The sequence below is a fragment of the Dermacentor andersoni genome, chromosome 8 (assembly GCF_023375885.2).
Source record: "Dermacentor andersoni chromosome 8, qqDerAnde1_hic_scaffold, whole genome shotgun sequence".
Lineage (NCBI taxonomy): Eukaryota > Metazoa > Arthropoda > Arachnida > Ixodida > Ixodidae > Dermacentor > Dermacentor andersoni.
In genome coordinates, this window is record NC_092821.1 from 73,669,581 (window position 1) to 73,689,192 (window position 19,612).

The window sequence follows — 19,612 nt, forward strand, 5'->3', positions numbered from 1 at the left end:
ATAGAGCATCTTAAAAAATGACTCATCTAAAGAGTAGGACACTCCATGGCATCGCGGCAGACTATTCCATTCTCGAACGGTTCGCGGGATGAAGGAATTCTTAAATCCGTCAGTCGTACAAACGAAGTTTTTTAGCTTCTTATGCGATCGCGTTGGTCGTCGAGAAGCGTGTTCAATGTAGTGATGATCTGTTTAGTTTACGCTTACCATGGTACATCAGGCACATGTATTTCAGTCTCTCTCGTCGTCTCCTTACCTGCAGTGTTTCTAGGTTAGCTATATATCTAAAAGAACACTCGGAGATGACTTCGTACTATAAGAATTAAAAATGAATCTAACTGATTTTCTTTGAACAGTTCAAGTTTTCCCAAACAACCGTGGCGTATTCCAAGATAGGCCTAACGATCGTTTTATACGCTATTAATTTGACTTCGTGTGTGGACTGCCGCAAGGACCTTCTTAAAGAACTTAGTTTGCGCATGGCTTTATTTTGGATATAAGTAACATGGTCATTCCATTTAAGATCTGATGTGATGATGACGCCTAGATATTTGTAGGTATCTACGAAGGATAAATGCTGACCGTTAGTCGTATAAGAAAAGGTTAATGGCTGCTTTTTGCGAGGTATTCTCATGGCTACTGTCATTTTCTCATTAATTTTCATCTGCCATGTTGAGCACCAAGACTCGATTTTGGATAAAGCTACCTGTAGGAGGGCGTGATCGCTTGGACGTTTTATCTCTTGATAAATGATACAATAGTCCCCAAATAACTTAATATTCACAGGTATATCATGAAGGATATGGTTGATAAAAAACCAGACAGACCCAGCACGGATCCCTGCGGTATACCGGACTAAACTGATACTGAACTGGAACTTACGCCTTGAAAAAATACTCTCTTGCCGATCAGATAAGTAGGCCTCAATCCAAGCAAGCAGCGTACTATTTTTCAATATGGCTTGCAGTTTTAAAAGTAGTTCCTGGTGGGACACACGATCAAAAGCCTTTTCAAAATCTAGATATATGATATCGATTTGGCCTTGCTTATCCAAAACTTCAGCGAAATCATGAATAGTTTCCAGTTACTGCGTTATTGTCGACAGCCCTTCGCTGAAGCCATGCTGTCTGGAATCAATTAAGTTATTGTTTTCTAGAAAAAGTCCACACGTGCTTAAAGTTAACGTGCTCAAGTGTCTTGGCGCACGAGGATAGTAATGAAATTGGCCTGTGAGAACCAAGTAACGAGGTGTTTGGCGATTTAGGTATATGTATTATCTTTCCGTATTTCCGGTATTTTGTAATGTCTGCTTGCAATAACGTTTCATCGAGCAATACGCACAGTATTTTGAACACCATTCGGCATATCTGTCAAGGAAGGGATTGGGTACACCATCTATGCCTGGCGATTTTTTTGCATTGATGTTAAAACAAGAGCGAGATGACGCCCTCTCCATACATGGAAGTACCCAAACAAAGACTATGTGGATGCGTACGTGAATGCAATTCCCCCGATGCACGGCAGTTCGAGCGTATTTCACGTATAATGGGAAAGTTCTGAGCATTGCATGCAGAAATGTGGCTATAGGGGGAACGTATTATGAATTCACTGCAGTTCGCGCGCTTCACTGCCTGAAAATAGGCCGAAATCGCTAGCACTGACGCGCCCGCCGTGTACATATCAATGGCTGCCGTCGACCGCCTGAGCGCATTATATGGCATCATACCCATTGCTCGTGCACCGAGGATGGATGGATGGATGGATGGATGTTATGAGCGTCCCCTTTGGAACGGGTCGGTGGGTTGCGCCACCAAGCGAGAACAGTGGTTCAAAACGCCCACTGGCGGGAAATGTTGCATCTGCGGTATGCGCGTAATCGTTAACCGATCCACAGCCTTTCAACAAGTCCCCACATAACACAAAGTGGGTTTGTAGTCGCCACTACGTGAGCTCACCCCTGTTATCGTGGAGAGAAAGTCAAGTGCCTAACCCTTTCGTCACCGCTAGAAAGGTGCTAATTTTCGGTGCTACTATGTTTTAGTGTTTTCTTCCAATGTGTAAGAGTCGCAACGCATACCGCGATGCATGAAATTATATCCTGATCACAAGTCTATCGAATCGATGTGAAGCAGTAATATTTGCTCAGAATTCTTCAGAATTTTTATGTGATACTTGACAGAAGTACCCGAAGGAACCCGAATGAAAGTATACAATATATATACAATTAGCTATTTTCAGCATAAGTGCTGAACAAAAAAGAAACTGAAATATACAAAACATGCACATAAATCTTAGTACCCAAGTTTTGTAAGATAAGCGGAAAAGAATTATGAATATTTGTTGGCGTCGATACGATCCTTAGTGATGCCCATGCTATGCGGGAAAGCAGTACCTTCGGAAATGTGGCAACGGGTAAGTTTCTATATTGTACAGGGGCCATTTGTACTCGTTGAAGCAGGCACCTGGTTCGTTTTTCTGCTGCACGAAGCAATGGACGTGATGTTAGCGGGCATGCTGAAGGCTCCTCACACTTGCTTACTGCGTCCGATCAGCTTTCCTGTGCATGCAATGTGGTCTAGTTTGGTTTCGACTGGCGCTGAAGTCTTCGCGTTCTCTGTTTAGTTCTTGTACAGTGCTGCACAATAATGTGGAATAATAAATGCACTTATTACAATAATGAATAGGGCCACCTGCGCAGGCAGTGTACAATATCTGATAGATTAGATCAAGTTTCGGACGAATATCGATCTGAAATCGACTGAAAACTCTTGACAGCGCGAAACGACACGATAGACACAGGAAAAATACACGGCCAAGCGCTGTGATTTCTGTGTCGTTCCTGTCGTTTCTCGCCGTCAATTGATTTCGGTGTGGATTGCTATCGTGCCCAACGTACGGTTCTTTTGAAATCGACTGTGTGCTCTTCTGTGTGCGAGTTCTCCACACGGTGGGAAGAAATGCTCGTAATTACTTGTACGTACGCTGTCTACATATTGCGTCATGATGGCGCAATAAATTAGAAACGAAACCGAAACTGGCTGTAGCAAAACTATTATATTAAAATATTTAGGGCGCTGTGTAGGGCTTGAAAATTTGGCGTCAGTGTACCCAATAATTCTGTACTTGGACACTCGTGCTACCGCTGCAGCTACATATACATGCGCTTCAGCTACAGTCTCCTCCAGCTGTCGCTATTTGACATGTTTATGATATCTATATTCTGTAAACAAATGCGCACGTGGGCTCGCACGAAGTACCGAAGCGAACAGCGCTGACCCGGAGGTATTATACCGATGCCCACGCGGACACTTTCGATCGCGATCCAGCCCGATCCGGATCGAAATTCTTGACCGCGATTGGTTGCCTCCCGCAGCTTGCGCAAAGAAGCCAATCGCGACTTAGAAATTCAATCCCGATTGGGCTGAATCGCCATCGGAAGTGCGCCGCGTGTCATCCGTATTAATTAAGAGGAAGCTTTAGCTCGGGTGCTCCTATCTAAATACATGTAAAAGGAGAATTCGTTTTTCTCGGCAACCACTGCACCAAATTTGACAGAGTTTGCTGCATTTAAAAGAAAAACTTAAAATTTAGTGACTGTTGGTTCCAAATTTTCGATTTAGGTTGTCATATTTTTATAGAAAATTGGCAAAAATCGCAAATTTTCAGAAAACGAAACTATCAAGTTTACAACTCCGTAACCCAGCAAGAAAAAATGATATCGCAATTCTGTGAATTGTATCTGATAGCACATCTAAAGCGGACAAAATTGATATGTTACACACGAACCTCAAGAAATGTGCCAATGTGTTATTACAACTTTTGCAAAACCCTCGTAAATAACGCAACAGATTCACGTAAGATGTAAAATGACTTATCAAACTTGTCCGCTTTGAATGGTCTAATGGATGCCGTTTACAGAATCGTGATACCTGTTTTTGATGCAGAGCAATTAGTTTGTAAACATCGTGCTTCTATTTTTTTCAAACTTCTGAATTTTTGAAAATCTTTTTAACAAAATTCAAGCCCTAAATCAAAATTCCGCTTCCAACAGTCACTAGAATTTAACTTTCTCAAATGCAAGAAATTTTATTAAAATCGGTCCAGGGGTTATCTCGGAAAAACGTTTTTGCGTTTTTACATGTATTTGAATAGGCCGCGTCGGAGTTGGGCCCGAGCTAAAGCTTCCTCTTAACGCTACGTATTAACGATGATGATGATGATGATGATGTCATAGTTCTTTTTCATCTTTTGTAGAAAGCGGACGTAAAGGTGCATCCTGGCGGTGACATGCTTTTTTTATCTAGTGGTGCCACTTTGCGTTTCGAAACCATGCATTCTAGACAAACGGCGAAAAGAGAACAACAAATTGCCCCATGCCCATTGTCAAGCCTCAGACGCATACTGCCATCTATCGCTGTTTATATCAACGAACAAATAGGTGGGATGACGTTAAATATAGAACGATGCTCATTTTTTATCTTTTTTTTGCTGCTACCATGCGCAGTTCATCTTGGAGGTCTCGTTAACAGCAAACACCGCTTGTTCTTTACATGAACTTAAAATGGAAAACATGACGGGACGGCATACGTTGTTAGTCTCTGAGGCAACGCCAAACTGTGCTTGTTTCCTTGAGAGAAGCGCAGGTGCCGCCACCAGTCAATATGTGTTGTTGCAGATGGGACCAATGGGACTTTCACAGCGTTGAACACAAATTTGTGGTTTTCACGATGTATGAGTGAACATAAATCGGGGCGTTGTTCGTACGAAGTCTGGAAGGAAATCAAATTGAGGCGGTTACGAGCTGTCAAGCAACTTATTTCAAGCCGCTTTTGCAAGCTCACCGACTCATGCCCGGAATGCTCCGTGTGATCCCATTCGCTTTGCTGACAAGAATTAGGATGCTGACGTCTTTTTGTATACAGGCAATGCTTCAATTATATCCTTCACTGTTGTGAGCTATAGATTGGAGACGAATGTAACATATACTTTGAATGTTCTATTAAGTTATCACAACGAACGTGCATCGGTGAAACGTACACCGGCGTTTCGCGATCGCGCACAATACGCTTGCGCGGCCGCCACGGAGATGCTGACATGTAACGGTTCGCGACATTTACGAAGGATGATGTGTTTCTGCGAACCACCTGTGGCTTGTGGTTTTGATTGTACGAAAATGCTAAACCATGGAAAGTGTGCACGCACAATTGTGTTTTTGTGAATTGCTTGGTTATTTAGCAGAAGGCTCAGCACCCGCCGAAATAGCTCAGTTGGGAGAGCGTTAGACTGAAGATCTAAAGGTCCCTGGTTCGATCCCGGGTTTCGGCAGTTTCTTTTGACTTTTTTGCAACATTGATTCGTTTCCTTATTTTTTTTCTATTTCGTGTTGCTTCCCGGACAACGTAACGCAATCCTCAGTAAGTCTCCGGGATGTCGGCATCGCGACTTTCGTACATCCTAACGATGACCTGCACGAATCAAGGCTCCTCCTCAGGCCCATTTGTCCGTCCCAAGTATATACTGAGAACATAAATGTTATATATTTGGGGGGCCATTTTAGGACGATGCCAGGACGTGTTCCAAGGCACTACTGCTTGACGCTGTAATTCGAGGACATTTAATTATTTACAAATTGGGTTAATATATGCATGACTCAGCTTTGACAGTGGGACCTAACCGTAGTGTAGGGCTCCGTTTTGCTTTTTTTTGTGCTTTCATGTGCTCTGAAATCTAAAAAAAATCTTGGCGTTCTTGTTTTTGCAACCATCAAAAAACCGTTCGGTATGACTACCTCAGGCACAGCACGAACAGCATAGACTTTCGAAGTCGGCTTTTGTTACTTCAAGAGAGCAGTTGGGTAAAAGTGAGACCAATAATAATAATAATAATAATAATAATAATAATAATAATAATAATAATAATAATAATAATAATAATAATAATGAATAAAGAAAATAGTCTACAAATAAATGATTTTTTTTTTTGCAACACGCCATTTGTATTTCGTCATTGGTTACATTGGTTATTTTCAGTTACCTCTGGGCAACCATGAAGCTCCCAAGTGAACACATTTGGAAACAATGGACAGAGAATATCCTGATGAGGTGGTTGCTCAGACACATGCCAATGCAGATACGCGCTATGTTCGATAACCGATGTTGTATTAAAAAAATACCGTGGGCATATGACACGTGACGTGTCGGATTCAAAAACGGCGCTTTAAGAACTGTCGCCAATGGTCACAAAGGGCACAGATTTGTCACAAGTCAATACCTGCCCCTCACTATAAACCCGCCGTGGTTGCTCAGTGGCTATGGTGTTGGGCTGCTGAGCACGAGGTCGCGGGATCGAATCCCGGCCACGGCGGCCGCATTTCAATGGGGGCGAAATGCGAAAACACCCGTGTGCTTAGATTTCGGTGCACGTTAAAGAACCCCAGGTGGTCGAAATTTCCGGAGTCCTCCACTACGGCGTGCCTCATAATCAGAAGGTGGTTTTGGCACGTAAACCCCATAAATTGGTTTTTTTCACTATAATCACACGTAGAAAATAAGTCATGATAACACTTCCACCGCCTTTGGATATAGTCGTATATTCAAGTTATTTGGCAACAATGGGCACAGCACTCAGGGCACATGTCCGCCTTATAGAGACTCGACATTATAACCATAAAAGGCACAGTTCAAGTAGAGATTAATTTCATTATGGTGTTCTTGTTTTGCGTTACAACATTACACACAAAATTATTTTATGCCCTTGTGCAAAAAAATTGCTTATCTGAATATTGCATATCCGATATGGAGTAACGCTGGAAACGCTAGTTGTTCCGGACGCTGGTGCTAATTACGGCTCATTTTCCTTTTTATACGCTGGATCACAGCTTTGGAGTAGATTACCGACAAATCTAACGTCCCAACAGTCATTTGTTAGTTGCAATACTAACCTTCGCTCTTTCATGCTTGCATCGCTCAATCAGGGAAAATGCAATATATTTTTACTGTCGAAAACATTTTTGTCTGTTCTTTGAATTCACCCGCTCTTATGTATGTATAAAAGCAAATAGCACAGGGACCCCCTTTGCAACTGCTACGAGAGTTACGGGTTGGGCCCACCTTTATGTAATGTCTAATGTGCAATCCTTGTGTAACTCTTGAGGCACTTCTTTGTTCAAGCATGCATTACTAAACGTGAAAAATATGTGCCTAGCTTTCGCGGTGATGGCAGCATGCTGGCCGCAGTCGTCCTTACGCGTCAGTTAGTAGTGCGGTCGGGAAACAAGATTTGCGTCGTTGCCCCCGCTGGCTGTCATTCGAAGTAAAGCACGCAGCGGGAATGTATTTCGTACTCACTCTCTTCTGTAAGTAGAACATGTTGGTAAAAAGATTAAGAGAAACTGCCGAAACCCGGGATCGAACCAGGGACCTTTAGATCTTCAGTCTAACGCTCTCCCAACTGAGCTATTTCGGCGGATGTTCCGAGTGGCTATCTCTGGCGGCTATCTCTACCGGCAGAGATAGCCGCTCGGACCCATTCGCTCCCCGGCCGGGAAATGGTGCCGTTTTGCGAAGAAACGGCCGTTCTTCGGCTGCCCCCCCCCCCCCCGCCCCCCGGCAAAAGTGACGCTATGTTATGTCCATACCATAACCAGCGCTTCTCGCGTACCGATAGATGCGAATCGGCTCTTAACACATCTGTCACGGCAGTGACAATCTCGGTGCGCTTCAACATCCGCCGAAATAGCTCAGTTGGGAGAGCGTTAGACTGAAGATCTAAAGGTCCCTGGTTCGATCCCGGGTTTCGGCAGTTTCTCTTAACTTTTTTACTAACAGAAGAGAATGAGTACGAAATATATTCCCCCTGCGTGCTTTACTTCAAATGAGCGAGCGAGGCCAACGGCGCAAATTTTGTTTCCGGTGTTGCAACGCTTGCGCGGCCCAGCTTGTTTCCATTGGCTCCCCTGATGAACGGCGACCGCTGAAATACAGACGCAGATGTTTCGCTAGCGACACGCTTCTTGACACCGAGCAGCGACGATGACCTGCTTAATTCGAAAGCAGATACGGTTCGTTGAACCCTGCAGTGTCATGTGCTTTTGATAAGGTTATCAAAGACTACGAGTGCACTTGAGCATAAAAACGATTATACCTGTATTTGAAAGCGCATGCGCATTCGAGGAGTCCCATCGCAGGATCTGACACGAAGTGAATTGTCGTGAAACGCACGGAAATTCCAGCTACTGCATGCATTTACCGCCTACTTTTGTCCCACAGAACGCGCAGGGCTGACTTGAAGTTAAACAAGACAGCGGCAATCGGCATTTTTCGAAGGGTGGAATTGGCCTAGTGCTCATCCCCTACTTGCACCAAGCTTCATTGCACCGCGGTTGCCCAACTGCAACAATCCTGTTCACGGTTTACGCATTCCATTGCACACAATTAAAGCAACGACAACCTCCAAACAAAACAGAAGTTCCACTTTAGCGGCACAATGTGTCGCCGTCTTGATCGCGAAGGGAACTCCGTGCCACATTCGAATCGGGAGCCTCGGGGATACCCATGATGACTTCACGATCGTCTTCGCCAATCGGAGCCCGTTATCCACTCTGCGGCGTCCCGCGCAGCAGCTGCTGCCCATTTTTTGGTCAATGAAAACGACTTCCGTTGTTTTATGGCCAGTTAAAAGGTGATTTTCGCGCTCAATTGGTGAATAACTCGCTGTAAGCTTACGTTTTTTTTTTAAAGGTGCTTCAGCTTCCCTATCCATATATCCTGTCGGTGTTCAGCCTCGATCGTTCGTTCGAAGCATGTCTGAAAGCACTAATGTCGCTGTGCGCAAGCGCCTAGTCGCACGGTGCTTTTTCAGATCTCGCGCGCCTACTTTGGATCCCGAAAAATTGAGAAATAGTTAAATTCATTATTTCTGAATTCATATTTTCCAATAATCAAATTTCACGCGCGAGAGGCGCATGATAGAGTTTTCTTAATTTCTAAAATATGTGTTAGCAATTCTTTGATTTCGGTACTTCATCATTATTACTTATAAAAAGCATGTTTCACTGCGTAGTGTGCAAGCTCAACCAGCTTGCCTCGACCACTAAATGACACAACATTCGCGCTGGCCAACACCGTGCTTCCAAAGGGCACACACAGCGTGGGTGCGTCTGTTCGATTTCTCTGGCATGTATCTAACGGTTATGTGCAACTGCCTTGCAAAAAAACATAACAAACCCAGACAACACAAGGCTCTCCTCTGGAACATTACCATAGGGATGCTGGTGCAGCTGTTGTGAGATATATTATTGAATCAAGATGATTTCCTTATTAAATTCCTAAATTTTATCGTAATTCATTCTTTTCAGCTATTCAAAATTTCTCTGTAGTGCTTCTCTTAAGACTCATATAATCAGTTTTCATAAATAACCCGATTCTTGGCCAATCCCCCATAGTGGGTATGAGCCACTCTCGAAGCCAGGCAATCAAGCAAGCGCCATGGCGACGCAGGCTCGAACTGCGCTTCCTAACCTTCCTAGGCTTGTTTCCGGGACTCCTAGCGACAAGAGTTCGCCGTACCCGTCCACTCCACGCAACTCGCCCTGCGAGGCCGCTCCGCCGCACCAGCAGCCCGCAGCTGATCCGGCGATCCCACGCCGTGGCACCTCGTCCGCCGCCGTTCCGCCATCGAAGCCCGCTCAAGGAGAGGGCGGTGGTGCTGGGCGCGTGGAGAGGGGCTCTCCCGACTCCAGCGCGTTGCGCTTCGCCGTGGTCTTGCTGGCCGCCGTGGTCCTCTTCTCGGCCGTGGTCAGCGTGGCTTTCGTGCTGCGTACCAGCCGCGCAAACCGCCGCGTACTCTGGACACGCGCAAACAACGCCACCGCGTCGACATCGACGCCGCAGCAGGCCGCGGCAAACGCCACCTCCACCACCGTCACGGGGGCAGCCTCGCGATGGAAGCCTAGACCTTCTGGCCGCGCGTCGCACAGACCTGCACGCCGGCGTCACAGAACGATCCGAGGCGGCCGGCCAACCGGTGTGACGCCGGCTGCGCTGTACGTGGATGAGGTGCCGGACGGTGCGTTGTTGGTGGACGGACAGTACGGCTCGTAGGCACGCCGCACGCTCCGGCAAGTGGCTGCCGCAAAATGCAGTGTCGACTTCAAGCCTGAAGCAGCTGTGAAATTTCGAGCTTACTTTTCTCCGGGCTTTGATCACTGATCTGTCGGGAGATCGAACAAAGGGGAAGAGAAATTTATACACGTGACACTCGCTATAGGCGTACCTATGACTCATTCCGCAAGCTGCGTCGCCTCCCGAGGGGACTGTGCACTGCGCATACGCGGACAGTTTACGAGTGATTTCATTTCTTACCGGAATAAACTAGAAACAATAGGCTGTGGTCATAAGGATCAGCGCGACGTCGTTGATGGCTTACGACGTCGCGAAGTTAATTTCCGCAGGCAGTGTTGTTAAGGCTTCTATAAGCTGCTCTCGAATCGGTAACTGCACTTTGCGAAGCAACAGTGTAAGTTGTAAAGTGCGACAGCACACAGCGAAGCTGTTCGGTGCAAAGTCCGGTCTCATATAGACTTCCTCACGTGCCCGTTAAGACAAGGCGCAAATTTAGAAAGTGGGTGCAATCCCCGGTGCGAGAGCGGAAACCTGGCGTAACCACCCCAAAGTTACGACCTGCCTCTTATTTTAACCTTACACTTTGGCAGTGACTTCGTGGAGTCTACACCATACCACTGTTTCGTGTGCGTTATGTGCAACATTAGTGACACTGTACGATGATACCTCTGCGCTTAACGGAGCTAGCGAGTTTCAGAAATGGCGAGCAAGTTAATATCTACCTTGCACTGCAAGATGAGAGACTTCATCATTGCGCGCGAGGACATGCCGTTGCGCCGCCTGACGCCAGTGCTCGAATGAGGTTAAAGTTGGATCAAATGCCGGCACGTCTGCTTCAGTGCTGTCACGTGCGTCGTTTTTCGTCGTACTGCAGCGGAATTTCAGTTGGGTGTAGCAGTCTTACCTAACAGTGCTTGTTCTTTGTTTTGACTCTAAGGCTTTGTACACTGTTTGATGATATCCGGCGTTTCTTGCTGCCGGTTCGGGACACATCTTGCTCTGCGTACTATCGAATAAAAAGATAGCTTGGTAGAAAATAACAGACAGAAACACTCGGCGCACTCTGTCCCCATCGCAGGTTGCTCTTGAGATAAGACCCGCACGGCCGCGCCATACGCAGCAGCCCCCGGAGTAGAGCGCCCCTCCCCCCTTCCCCTGCGTACGACGGAAGACGGCGCGCGTCCTCCTCCTTTCATCCCTTGCGCGCGCGAGATTGAACCGCCATGGTCAGCTCACGGTCGCACGCTTTCACTCGCACATGCAATATACGGCGCGCGGCGACGATCTTATTGCTCTTGGACTTTATACGGAACATCACGGCAACGGCAGAAATGCGCCTATAGAGTGTCCACATAATTGGCACTGCAATAGACGAGTTTAAAGTAGCTGTAGACGGGGCGGGATGTGAGTCTCTCTGGCGCTACCACCCTCTGTCGTGCTGCCGTAAAGTGCCTTACAAGACCTCAGCGCAAATTTTGGAGGCAGTGGTGCCAGCTAACTTAACTGTCGTGCCCTGCGCCAATGGCGTGAAGTGCCCGAGCTCAGGACACAGGAGAGCTGGGTCGGAGGAGCAGGGAGAGGGGAGAGCCGCCGGCCTCGCGGGTGGATCGCCCGAGCATTGAATAGCGCCCGAGTATGTGGAACAAGCCGTAAGCACTCGAGGCTAATTGGCCCTATGCAGTCCAGTAGCGTGAAAGAACAGAGAGGAAACCGAGGCAAGGGGCGTATTCTAGATTGCTAAACGCTGCAAAAAAGAAAGTGCCAACAAAGTGTCGACTCTAAATAGGACCACGTCGACGCTATTGCGCGTGAAAGTGGACACGAGTAAAATACGAAATAAGAGAATAACGAACATGACAAAGAGACATAAAGCGACATAATAGAGGCATAATCAACAGTTCACCATCGACTCATTTGAACCACGTTGTACGTCGACCTTGTCCTGTTTAGCGTCGGCGCTTTGTGGACCCTTTCTTTACTTTTTTTTTCTTTCATGGTGGTGTGTATGAAGGTATATATAGGTACTTCAGCAGATATGACCTAAGACTTTCCACTAGAAGCAGTGTAGACACGTACACTTGGCTAACTGCTGCCACATGGAGGGTGCCCAAATGAAAGCGGCTTTTTTGTTGTCTGGAACGGCTAATTAGCCATAACCTGTGGACATTCGAGCAGATCGTGGCTCACAGCTGACATGTACAAAGTCTCGTTGCCTGTGAACAAGTACGCCGGCGGTTTAGGTGAGGCGGTGCCATAACGAACGTTCTTCGGTAAAAGGGAACCCGATGCGATTCGGTTTTAGTGTTTCCGATTTTAATTTCTCGATGGTACTTCTTACAGTCCTGTCAAGTGTCAATGATCAAGTCAATGATCAATGTCAAGTGATCGGAAAACTGAAGAAAACAAGAACCCTCGGGGTACACCGGCTTGCAAATGATGTTGATGTCAAAGGGTTCAAAGGAAAACTTACCATTCCAATATGGACACTCCAATATGGCCGGCTGGAAGATCTGACCTGACAAGGTGGCTCTCACTTAGACGCGGCAGTCGTACACTGTCTGCTTGCACAATTACTGGCCAATTTAGTGCCATTTATACGGGACGAATGAGCGCGTCATGGTGCCCTGCTGATATTTGTTCCTCACGTTGTCCTTGTTTGTTATCAAATTTTTTTTTACACGTTAATACCCAAAACAAACGATAAAGCTCCGTTAAAAGTATAAAGCACCCTTCTTGACTGTGTAAACTTTTCCATTCTGACCCACATTTTCTGCTGCAGGCAAATGTGCGCTTGAGAAATAAGGACGTGCGAAAATTCGAAACTTCAAATACGAATCGAATAGTTTCTGCTATACGACTGGCGTTCGATTCGAGAATTCCTTATTCGGAGTTGACGAAAATTCGTTCCTATCGAATAATGCATCAGATAATCGAAAGCGCTTGTTTCTAACTTACGAGCTCCTCAGTTGTCCGGATGTCCAATTGTGAATGGCATTGCATGTACTTGTCATTGCATAGAATGAAAACGGTTCTTGGGAGTCTCGAGGGAGACAGAGACGTGGGGTATGTGGGGCTGTTCTAAACGGTTCTGCTGCAGGATAGCTGCAATTGTTGCGCTGAGGTACGATTTTCTGAGTGACCGCAGGGGGCATATAACTTGTGCTTAATAATGTCCAGTTATTCAATAAGTACGGTTCGCTTTCAGGTAGCTTATACCTGCATTTGTTTTGAAGTCTGAGGTTTTACTTGCCAAAACCACGATTTTATTACTAGGAACGCCTTAGTGGGGGACTACGGATTAATTTTGACCACCAGGGGACCTTTAACGTGCACCCAATGCGTGGGACATGGGCGTCTTTGAGTTTAGCCTCCATCTAAATGCCGCCGACGCGGCCGGCATTTGATCCCGCGACCTCGTGCTTAGCAGCGCAACACCGTAGCCGCTAAGGCGGTGCTGCAAAATGACACTTTTCTGCTTTAGTGAACGCAATGCTCGGCGTGCATCTGGTAACGTTGTTTTGACACCGTCTTTGCCATAATGCAGCAGATATTCGAAAGCGCTTGTTTCTAATTTACGAGCTCCTCAGTTGCCCGGATGTCCAATAGCGAATGGTATTGCATGCACTTGTCATTGCTTAGAATTTTACATTCATTTCTAGATAACCTAATACGCGCAAACTTCATATTTCGTGTTACTTTCGGAACGGGCGATTGTACATTATTATCGGGTGGTTGTATTTGTCGAATATTTACGCTCGATTTGTATAGGAAATTCCGCTGCTGTATTGCGAACGCTTTCGCTCGCGTTTTTCAGATAACATCACATGTGCGCTTTGTTCTAAAACGCCGTAAGTAGCGTAGTCACCGAGTAACAGCAGATACGGTATGACGTTGTGACCTGATTTCATTTTTTGAACTGGCCAATGTATAAAACACCTTTCCGGTCCTGTCTGCTCGCAGCTGCGTTTATGCGACCGGATTTTTTTGTCACGGCGTATCCACTGGCACTAAAGCTCTCTGCTCCGTTCATGTACGTAAACCGCCGGTGTCCTATTCTGATATGGTGAGTAGAATGAAAGCCCAAGTGGGATATTTTTCTCTTTCAGAAGTTACGCGATTAGTGAAGAACGTTTCAAGAATATAGCCTGCCAGACAGGTGAATTCAAACTTCGATATTTTTCACTCGAAGTATATTCGCACTTCCATAATTTTTCCCCATTTAGGAATGCGACCAAAGTAACGGAGGTCTAATAAGTTTATGGGACTGAGAGGTGACTTCTAAACGTCGCAGCCACATTAATTTTGAAACATGGGGATGGTTTTTAAAGAAATAGCGGTCTTATGTAAGCGTTGTAGTCAGATTCACGTCGCCGGTCTACGCCACGACGAGATCTACGTGAATCGGCTGGACAAGTTTAGATGAACTGGATGGCGGGAGATAGTCAGCCGGGAGCAGACTGTGGTTTCGCACCCGATTAAGCTTACAAATTTTAATATGTTTGCCTAACGTTAAGTCTCCGGCATCGAAGCACTTTCTGTAGCGTCAGTCTCAAAATCGTGGTGTGGGAGTTTGCAAGGCAATGTTGTGGTGCCAGAAAGTGCACCATAATAATGTGACAGCGTGAAGATCTAAAGAAAATCTTTGATAAACAGGACCACATGTCATACCAAGCTCCACGTGACTGTCACTCACATCACTAACAACCAGAATGATGGTTGATGCAAAGATGATCTTTAAAATTTGTATATTCTAACTAATGTACATGTATTGTAGCGATAGATTGCGCAGAATAAACGCCATTGTGTGATACGTTAGCGGTCAACAGCCGCGAACATGTACTAGCGATATTTTCATGCTACCAAAGGCCAGTTTTGGTGCCGTCGAGGTTTAAGCCAATAAATACAGATGTACGGCGCTTGAGTTGAAAGCAGGGAGCGCAGAAATGAGGCGTATAGTTTTTGAACATTAGCGTCCGATTGTGAAAATTTGCACTTCATGAAATCAACGCGGTTTATTCAGTCCCGCGTGTCGAGCCAGAACGTCACGCAGAGGCTAGGCAAGACCACCCACTTTGTTTTGCTTGCCAGCTCTTCCTGAGTCTTGGCTAATCGGGACGCTGCCAGTGATGTTACTCCTGTAATTTTCATCCTTAGAGGGTGCAATCGTGTACGCGCCTCACGATCGTGGAGGCATGTCGAGCTTTATGCTTGAAAGAACAAACTTTGTAGATGGTGCGTAAAACTTGAGCATAACTGTGGTGCACAAACATGATATAAATGACGGGTGGAGTACATGTTCACAAGCAGGGACAGCTGGGTGAATTGGTGTGGCAACATGCCTAAAAAAAAAAAAAACAGCGCCAGAGAGGCAAACAGCAAAAAGAAACAACGGCACAGTGCGCTTACTCTAATTACAGTTTATTCAAGAAACACCCGCCGTGGTTGCTTAGTGGCTATGGTGTTAGGCTGCTAAGCACGAGGTCGCGGGATCGAATCCCGGCCACGGCGGCCGCATTTCGATGGGGGCGAAATGCGAAAACACCCGTGTACTTAGATTTAGGTGCACGTTAAAGAACCCCAGGTGGTGGAAATTTCCAGAGTCCCTCACTATGGCATGCCTCATAATCAGAAACTGGTTTTGGCACGTAAAACCCCATACTTTAATTTTAACTTATTCACGAAACACGGAATATAAACCTTTCAAGAACGCCATCTGGCGGACAGATAACATAAACGACATATGAAAAAAAAGTAGAAAACAGGAAAAAAAAGGCATGAGCAGGGTCAATAAATGTCCGAACTCGCAAAGCTTTTCAACAATAATGGCGTGGCGTTAGTGGTGGCTTCAACGCGTCACACGGCCGTGAACTACTTCAATGCGTAGTTTAATACTGAATGTAATTTGAGCTTTGCAAGCCATGCTCGTATTGGCTCAAAGTTTTGGTGGCGTAGTCTTTCATGGTCCCGCAAAAGAAAAAAAAAACCCAACCCAGTTGCTCCCAGAGCAGAGCGCCTGCGAGAAAGGGCGGTTTATGAGTTGACAGCTGCGCAGGCGCCGGAGCGTGAGTCGTTAGCAAGGATTCCAGCTGCATAGGCGCGCGCTCACGCCACGTGCACAACCAATCAGAGCTGTTTCGCTTCCGCCGGGAAGGAAAAAGGCAGGAAAGGGTTTCGCGCGCGCTGCGCCGGCTTCGTTTCCGTTCAGTTCAGTCTCGGAAAACGCACGGGACGGCCGTGCGTTCTGCGTTCCCTCAAGGATCAGGCTGCCTTCGACGAACGGTGGTGAGAACTCGCCCGTGAAAGGATTCGCCGTCGGCGCACCAATCCAGCCGTTAAAGCCGCGTCGCGCGCGCTGCGCCGGCTTCGTTTTTGTTCAGTTCAGTTTCGGAAAACGGATGGGACTGGCACGCGTTGTGCGTTCTCCCGAGGAACAAGCAACCTTCGACGAGCGGCGGTAACAACTCGCCCGTGAAAGGGCTCGCCGTCGGCGCGCGGATCCAGCCGTTAGAGCCGCCCGAGCCCAGGCAATCCGACAGCAATGAAAAGAACATCCCGCGCTGAGGGAGCGGAAGGCCGAAGCAATCCGGCACCGTTATCTGTGGGTTACTTAACCGTGACGAAGGTCAGGCGCATGCAGGACAAGCTTCGTTGACCTCCATTTTCCGGTAGGGGAAGGTTTGGTTTTTCTTTTTTCATTTAATTTGAGCAAGAAAAATGAACTAAGGACATTGTCCTTCCCGAACTCCGTTTTTTTCCCTAGCAATCACATGTCTACTTGCTCATACTAAGATGTCGAGTCGTGTATCACTACTGCTTGGTAGTGATGGCCAAGAAAAACCAAATTGTGATTGCGTTCGAATTTATCATCCGCAGAATGGCCGGTTTTCAAGAGCACAGTTTGCAAGCAGTACCAGAACTACCACCTGAACAGGAGCGAGTGGATTTGTATGACGTGAACTCTCAGGGCCACATCGGAGTCGTGGCCGGAGTTCTAGACACGTTTCATAAAGCTTTCCGGCCCTGTGAAGATGAAGACCAGCAGTTCCTAGACATCGGATGCGGTCCAGGACGTCTCACAGCTGAGTATGTGCAACCAGTCTGCAGCTGTACACACCTGCGTAGGTAGCATAACAGAAATGAAAGATATCTTCAGAAGTTCTACATTGTAATATCATTAAAGCAGCATTAGCTGACAAAAAAGAAAATGTATTGTTAATGACCTCTATAAATGCTGCATCGTGCAACTGTTATACCTGCAATTGTGAATATATCCGCGATCTTTGTGCGTTGCAACGTTACTGTTAAAGAAATTATTTTTTAAATTTTCGATGTGCTTACGTGGCCAATCCCGCATTTTCTTCTAGAAGGCTAAACGTCGTGATGTAGGCCTCCGCGAATGAACGTCACGCTCTACGCATTTTTTAATTCCGTACCTTTTTAAGGCGAAAGCCTTAGATCTCTATATTTCAAGATCGCGTTGTAAGGTACAGAAAATACCACGTGACCTGAGGAAGGCCACAATCGAACCAAAGCATGTCCAACCGTGTATAAGAGGTGATTATTGATCAGCAATGTTAATTATTCATTAGTGATTGGATTAAAGTGGATTAGGAGCGATTAAGGTGAATTAAGGTTGATTAGGGTGGATTAAGGTAGAGGAAGGTGCTTGAAGGAAGATAAAGGTGGATTATAGTGAATTAGGACAGATTAGCATGGATTAAGGTTGATAAAGATGGATTAAGAGGTGTTAAGGTGGATTAAGGTGAATTACAGTAGGTTTTACAAGGCTTTCGCCTTCGCGTTTCTTAGGCGATGGCTAAGGATACCTGGGATTTTTTTTCTCGCTGTACGACCGCAATGCCTCTTGCGGTAGAGTTGCAATCTTCCTTTCTAATTTATTGCGATTCAAGCGTAAAGGTCACCGTACTTGGCCTTTAGTGCATGAAGCGGTAATGGCGAACGGCTTCTTAAGTTCGTTGAGCTCACATCATCGGCGCTCTCGTTCATATTTGGCCCCGCATGTCTGGAAATTTCCCCAACGCAAACTTTTTCAAGTGCAATGTTGTAATACACTATAGTATACAGAGCGGTATCACCTGGTTGATTTCCGTGGAATATGAAGCGCAAGAAAATAAAGTTTGGCTTGGAACATTCCATATGAATTCACTCTTTTCCGACTGCTATTTCTTTCAGCTGTTTTTTTTTGCTAAGTTTGGCACTGTGGTCTTTTGCATTTGCTCAGCTCCCAATTCAGTTTATGTGTGTGCGTGCATGCGTGTGAGCGTGCGTGCGCGCGTGTGTATGTGCGTGCATGTATATATATGTAGGTATGAGTAGGTATGAACGGCAGATGTGCTTGCTGAACCTAAACGCGAGAGAATGAGAAAGAGACACCGATATGGAATCACAGTTTTGTTTTCCCGCAATATTACACGCACTTAAGCAAAACACTGTAAGAGGCCTTCATTGTGGGACTTCATTAGAGTTCTGCGAATTGTGCGAGTCATTAAAAATTCAGTACCATTTCTTGAAATTCAGTGGTATGTGGCAGCTCCGGACCAATTGGACCGGACATATCCGGAAGGGAATACCATTGAATATAATTTCGGCTAATATGCTCGATGTGCCATATCACGAAATTTGATGGGGCTGCAGGACTTCGGTGCTTTGGATTATGTGTGACCTCGCGTCATAAACCCCCTCAGTAGTAGCTCGGCAAAACTAGAACAGCAAGGAAAAACGTTGTAATAGTTTACGTAAATCACTTGAGTAAATGTTTCTCTATATTGAAGAAGCGACATGTAGCACTCGGACAAAAATTTTCATAATTCCGTTCGCTGTTTTTATGCTCAGATGGAGCAGAACTTGAAGACATTGAAAGAAAACGACAGGCAGAGAGTCTTACAAAGAAGTTATTTGAACGTGTTGCGCTCTGTCATTGAGCAATAGCAAAATATATGCACTCAATGCCCCCCCCCCTCCCCGCCCCCCAATGAATTAAATGCTGATTAAAATGTGGGTGCTTTTGCGTCATAGACAATGCGATACGACCAGGTTGGTAGAGGAAAGACCACGCTTTGCGCTTTTTTAAAGCTTCAATTATGTTTTAAAGAATAACATTCTGCCTCACTTTGGACTTCGCAACTGCGTGTATAGCGCGGTGGTATGTTAATGCCATTAAAATGAATTATGAATTACATAAAAGCGTGGATAGGAAACCAAGGTATACGCTACTTTATTCGTGACTAAGAAGGTCAGTGTATAGTATACATAACCGGTGGTCATTTATGAAAACATTGTCGCGGGTGGCAGAGTACTATACAGTGAGTCATATAGACTGAAAAACGTTATAAAAATATGCAGAAATAAAAAGAGTTCGGCTAACGCCGGGCATGAGCTGACGGAGATCATAGTAGTAGCCTAAGAGCCTTAATACACTGTAGACCTTAATCCTTCAGTGGGCAGAAACAGGCTCGTATTGTGATTTCTTC

General features: G+C 45.9%; 3 non-coding genes across 3 annotated transcripts; 2 read left to right on the forward strand and 1 right to left on the reverse strand.

Moving 5' to 3' along the window:
- The first annotated feature begins 5,252 nt into the window (after nt 1-5,252).
- TRNAF-GAA (transfer RNA phenylalanine (anticodon GAA)) lies at nt 5,253-5,325 on the forward strand. The gene has a single exon. It is a non-coding gene; the product is annotated as a tRNA-Phe (tRNA).
- A 2,066-nt stretch (nt 5,326-7,391) lies between these two features.
- TRNAF-GAA (transfer RNA phenylalanine (anticodon GAA)) lies at nt 7,392-7,464 on the reverse strand. The gene has a single exon. It is a non-coding gene; the product is annotated as a tRNA-Phe (tRNA).
- Nucleotides 7,465-7,727: 263 nt separating this feature from the next.
- On the forward strand, nt 7,728-7,800 carry TRNAF-GAA (transfer RNA phenylalanine (anticodon GAA)). Its single transcript has one exon. It is a non-coding gene; the product is annotated as a tRNA-Phe (tRNA).
- Nucleotides 7,801-19,612: the final 11,812 nt, after the last annotated feature.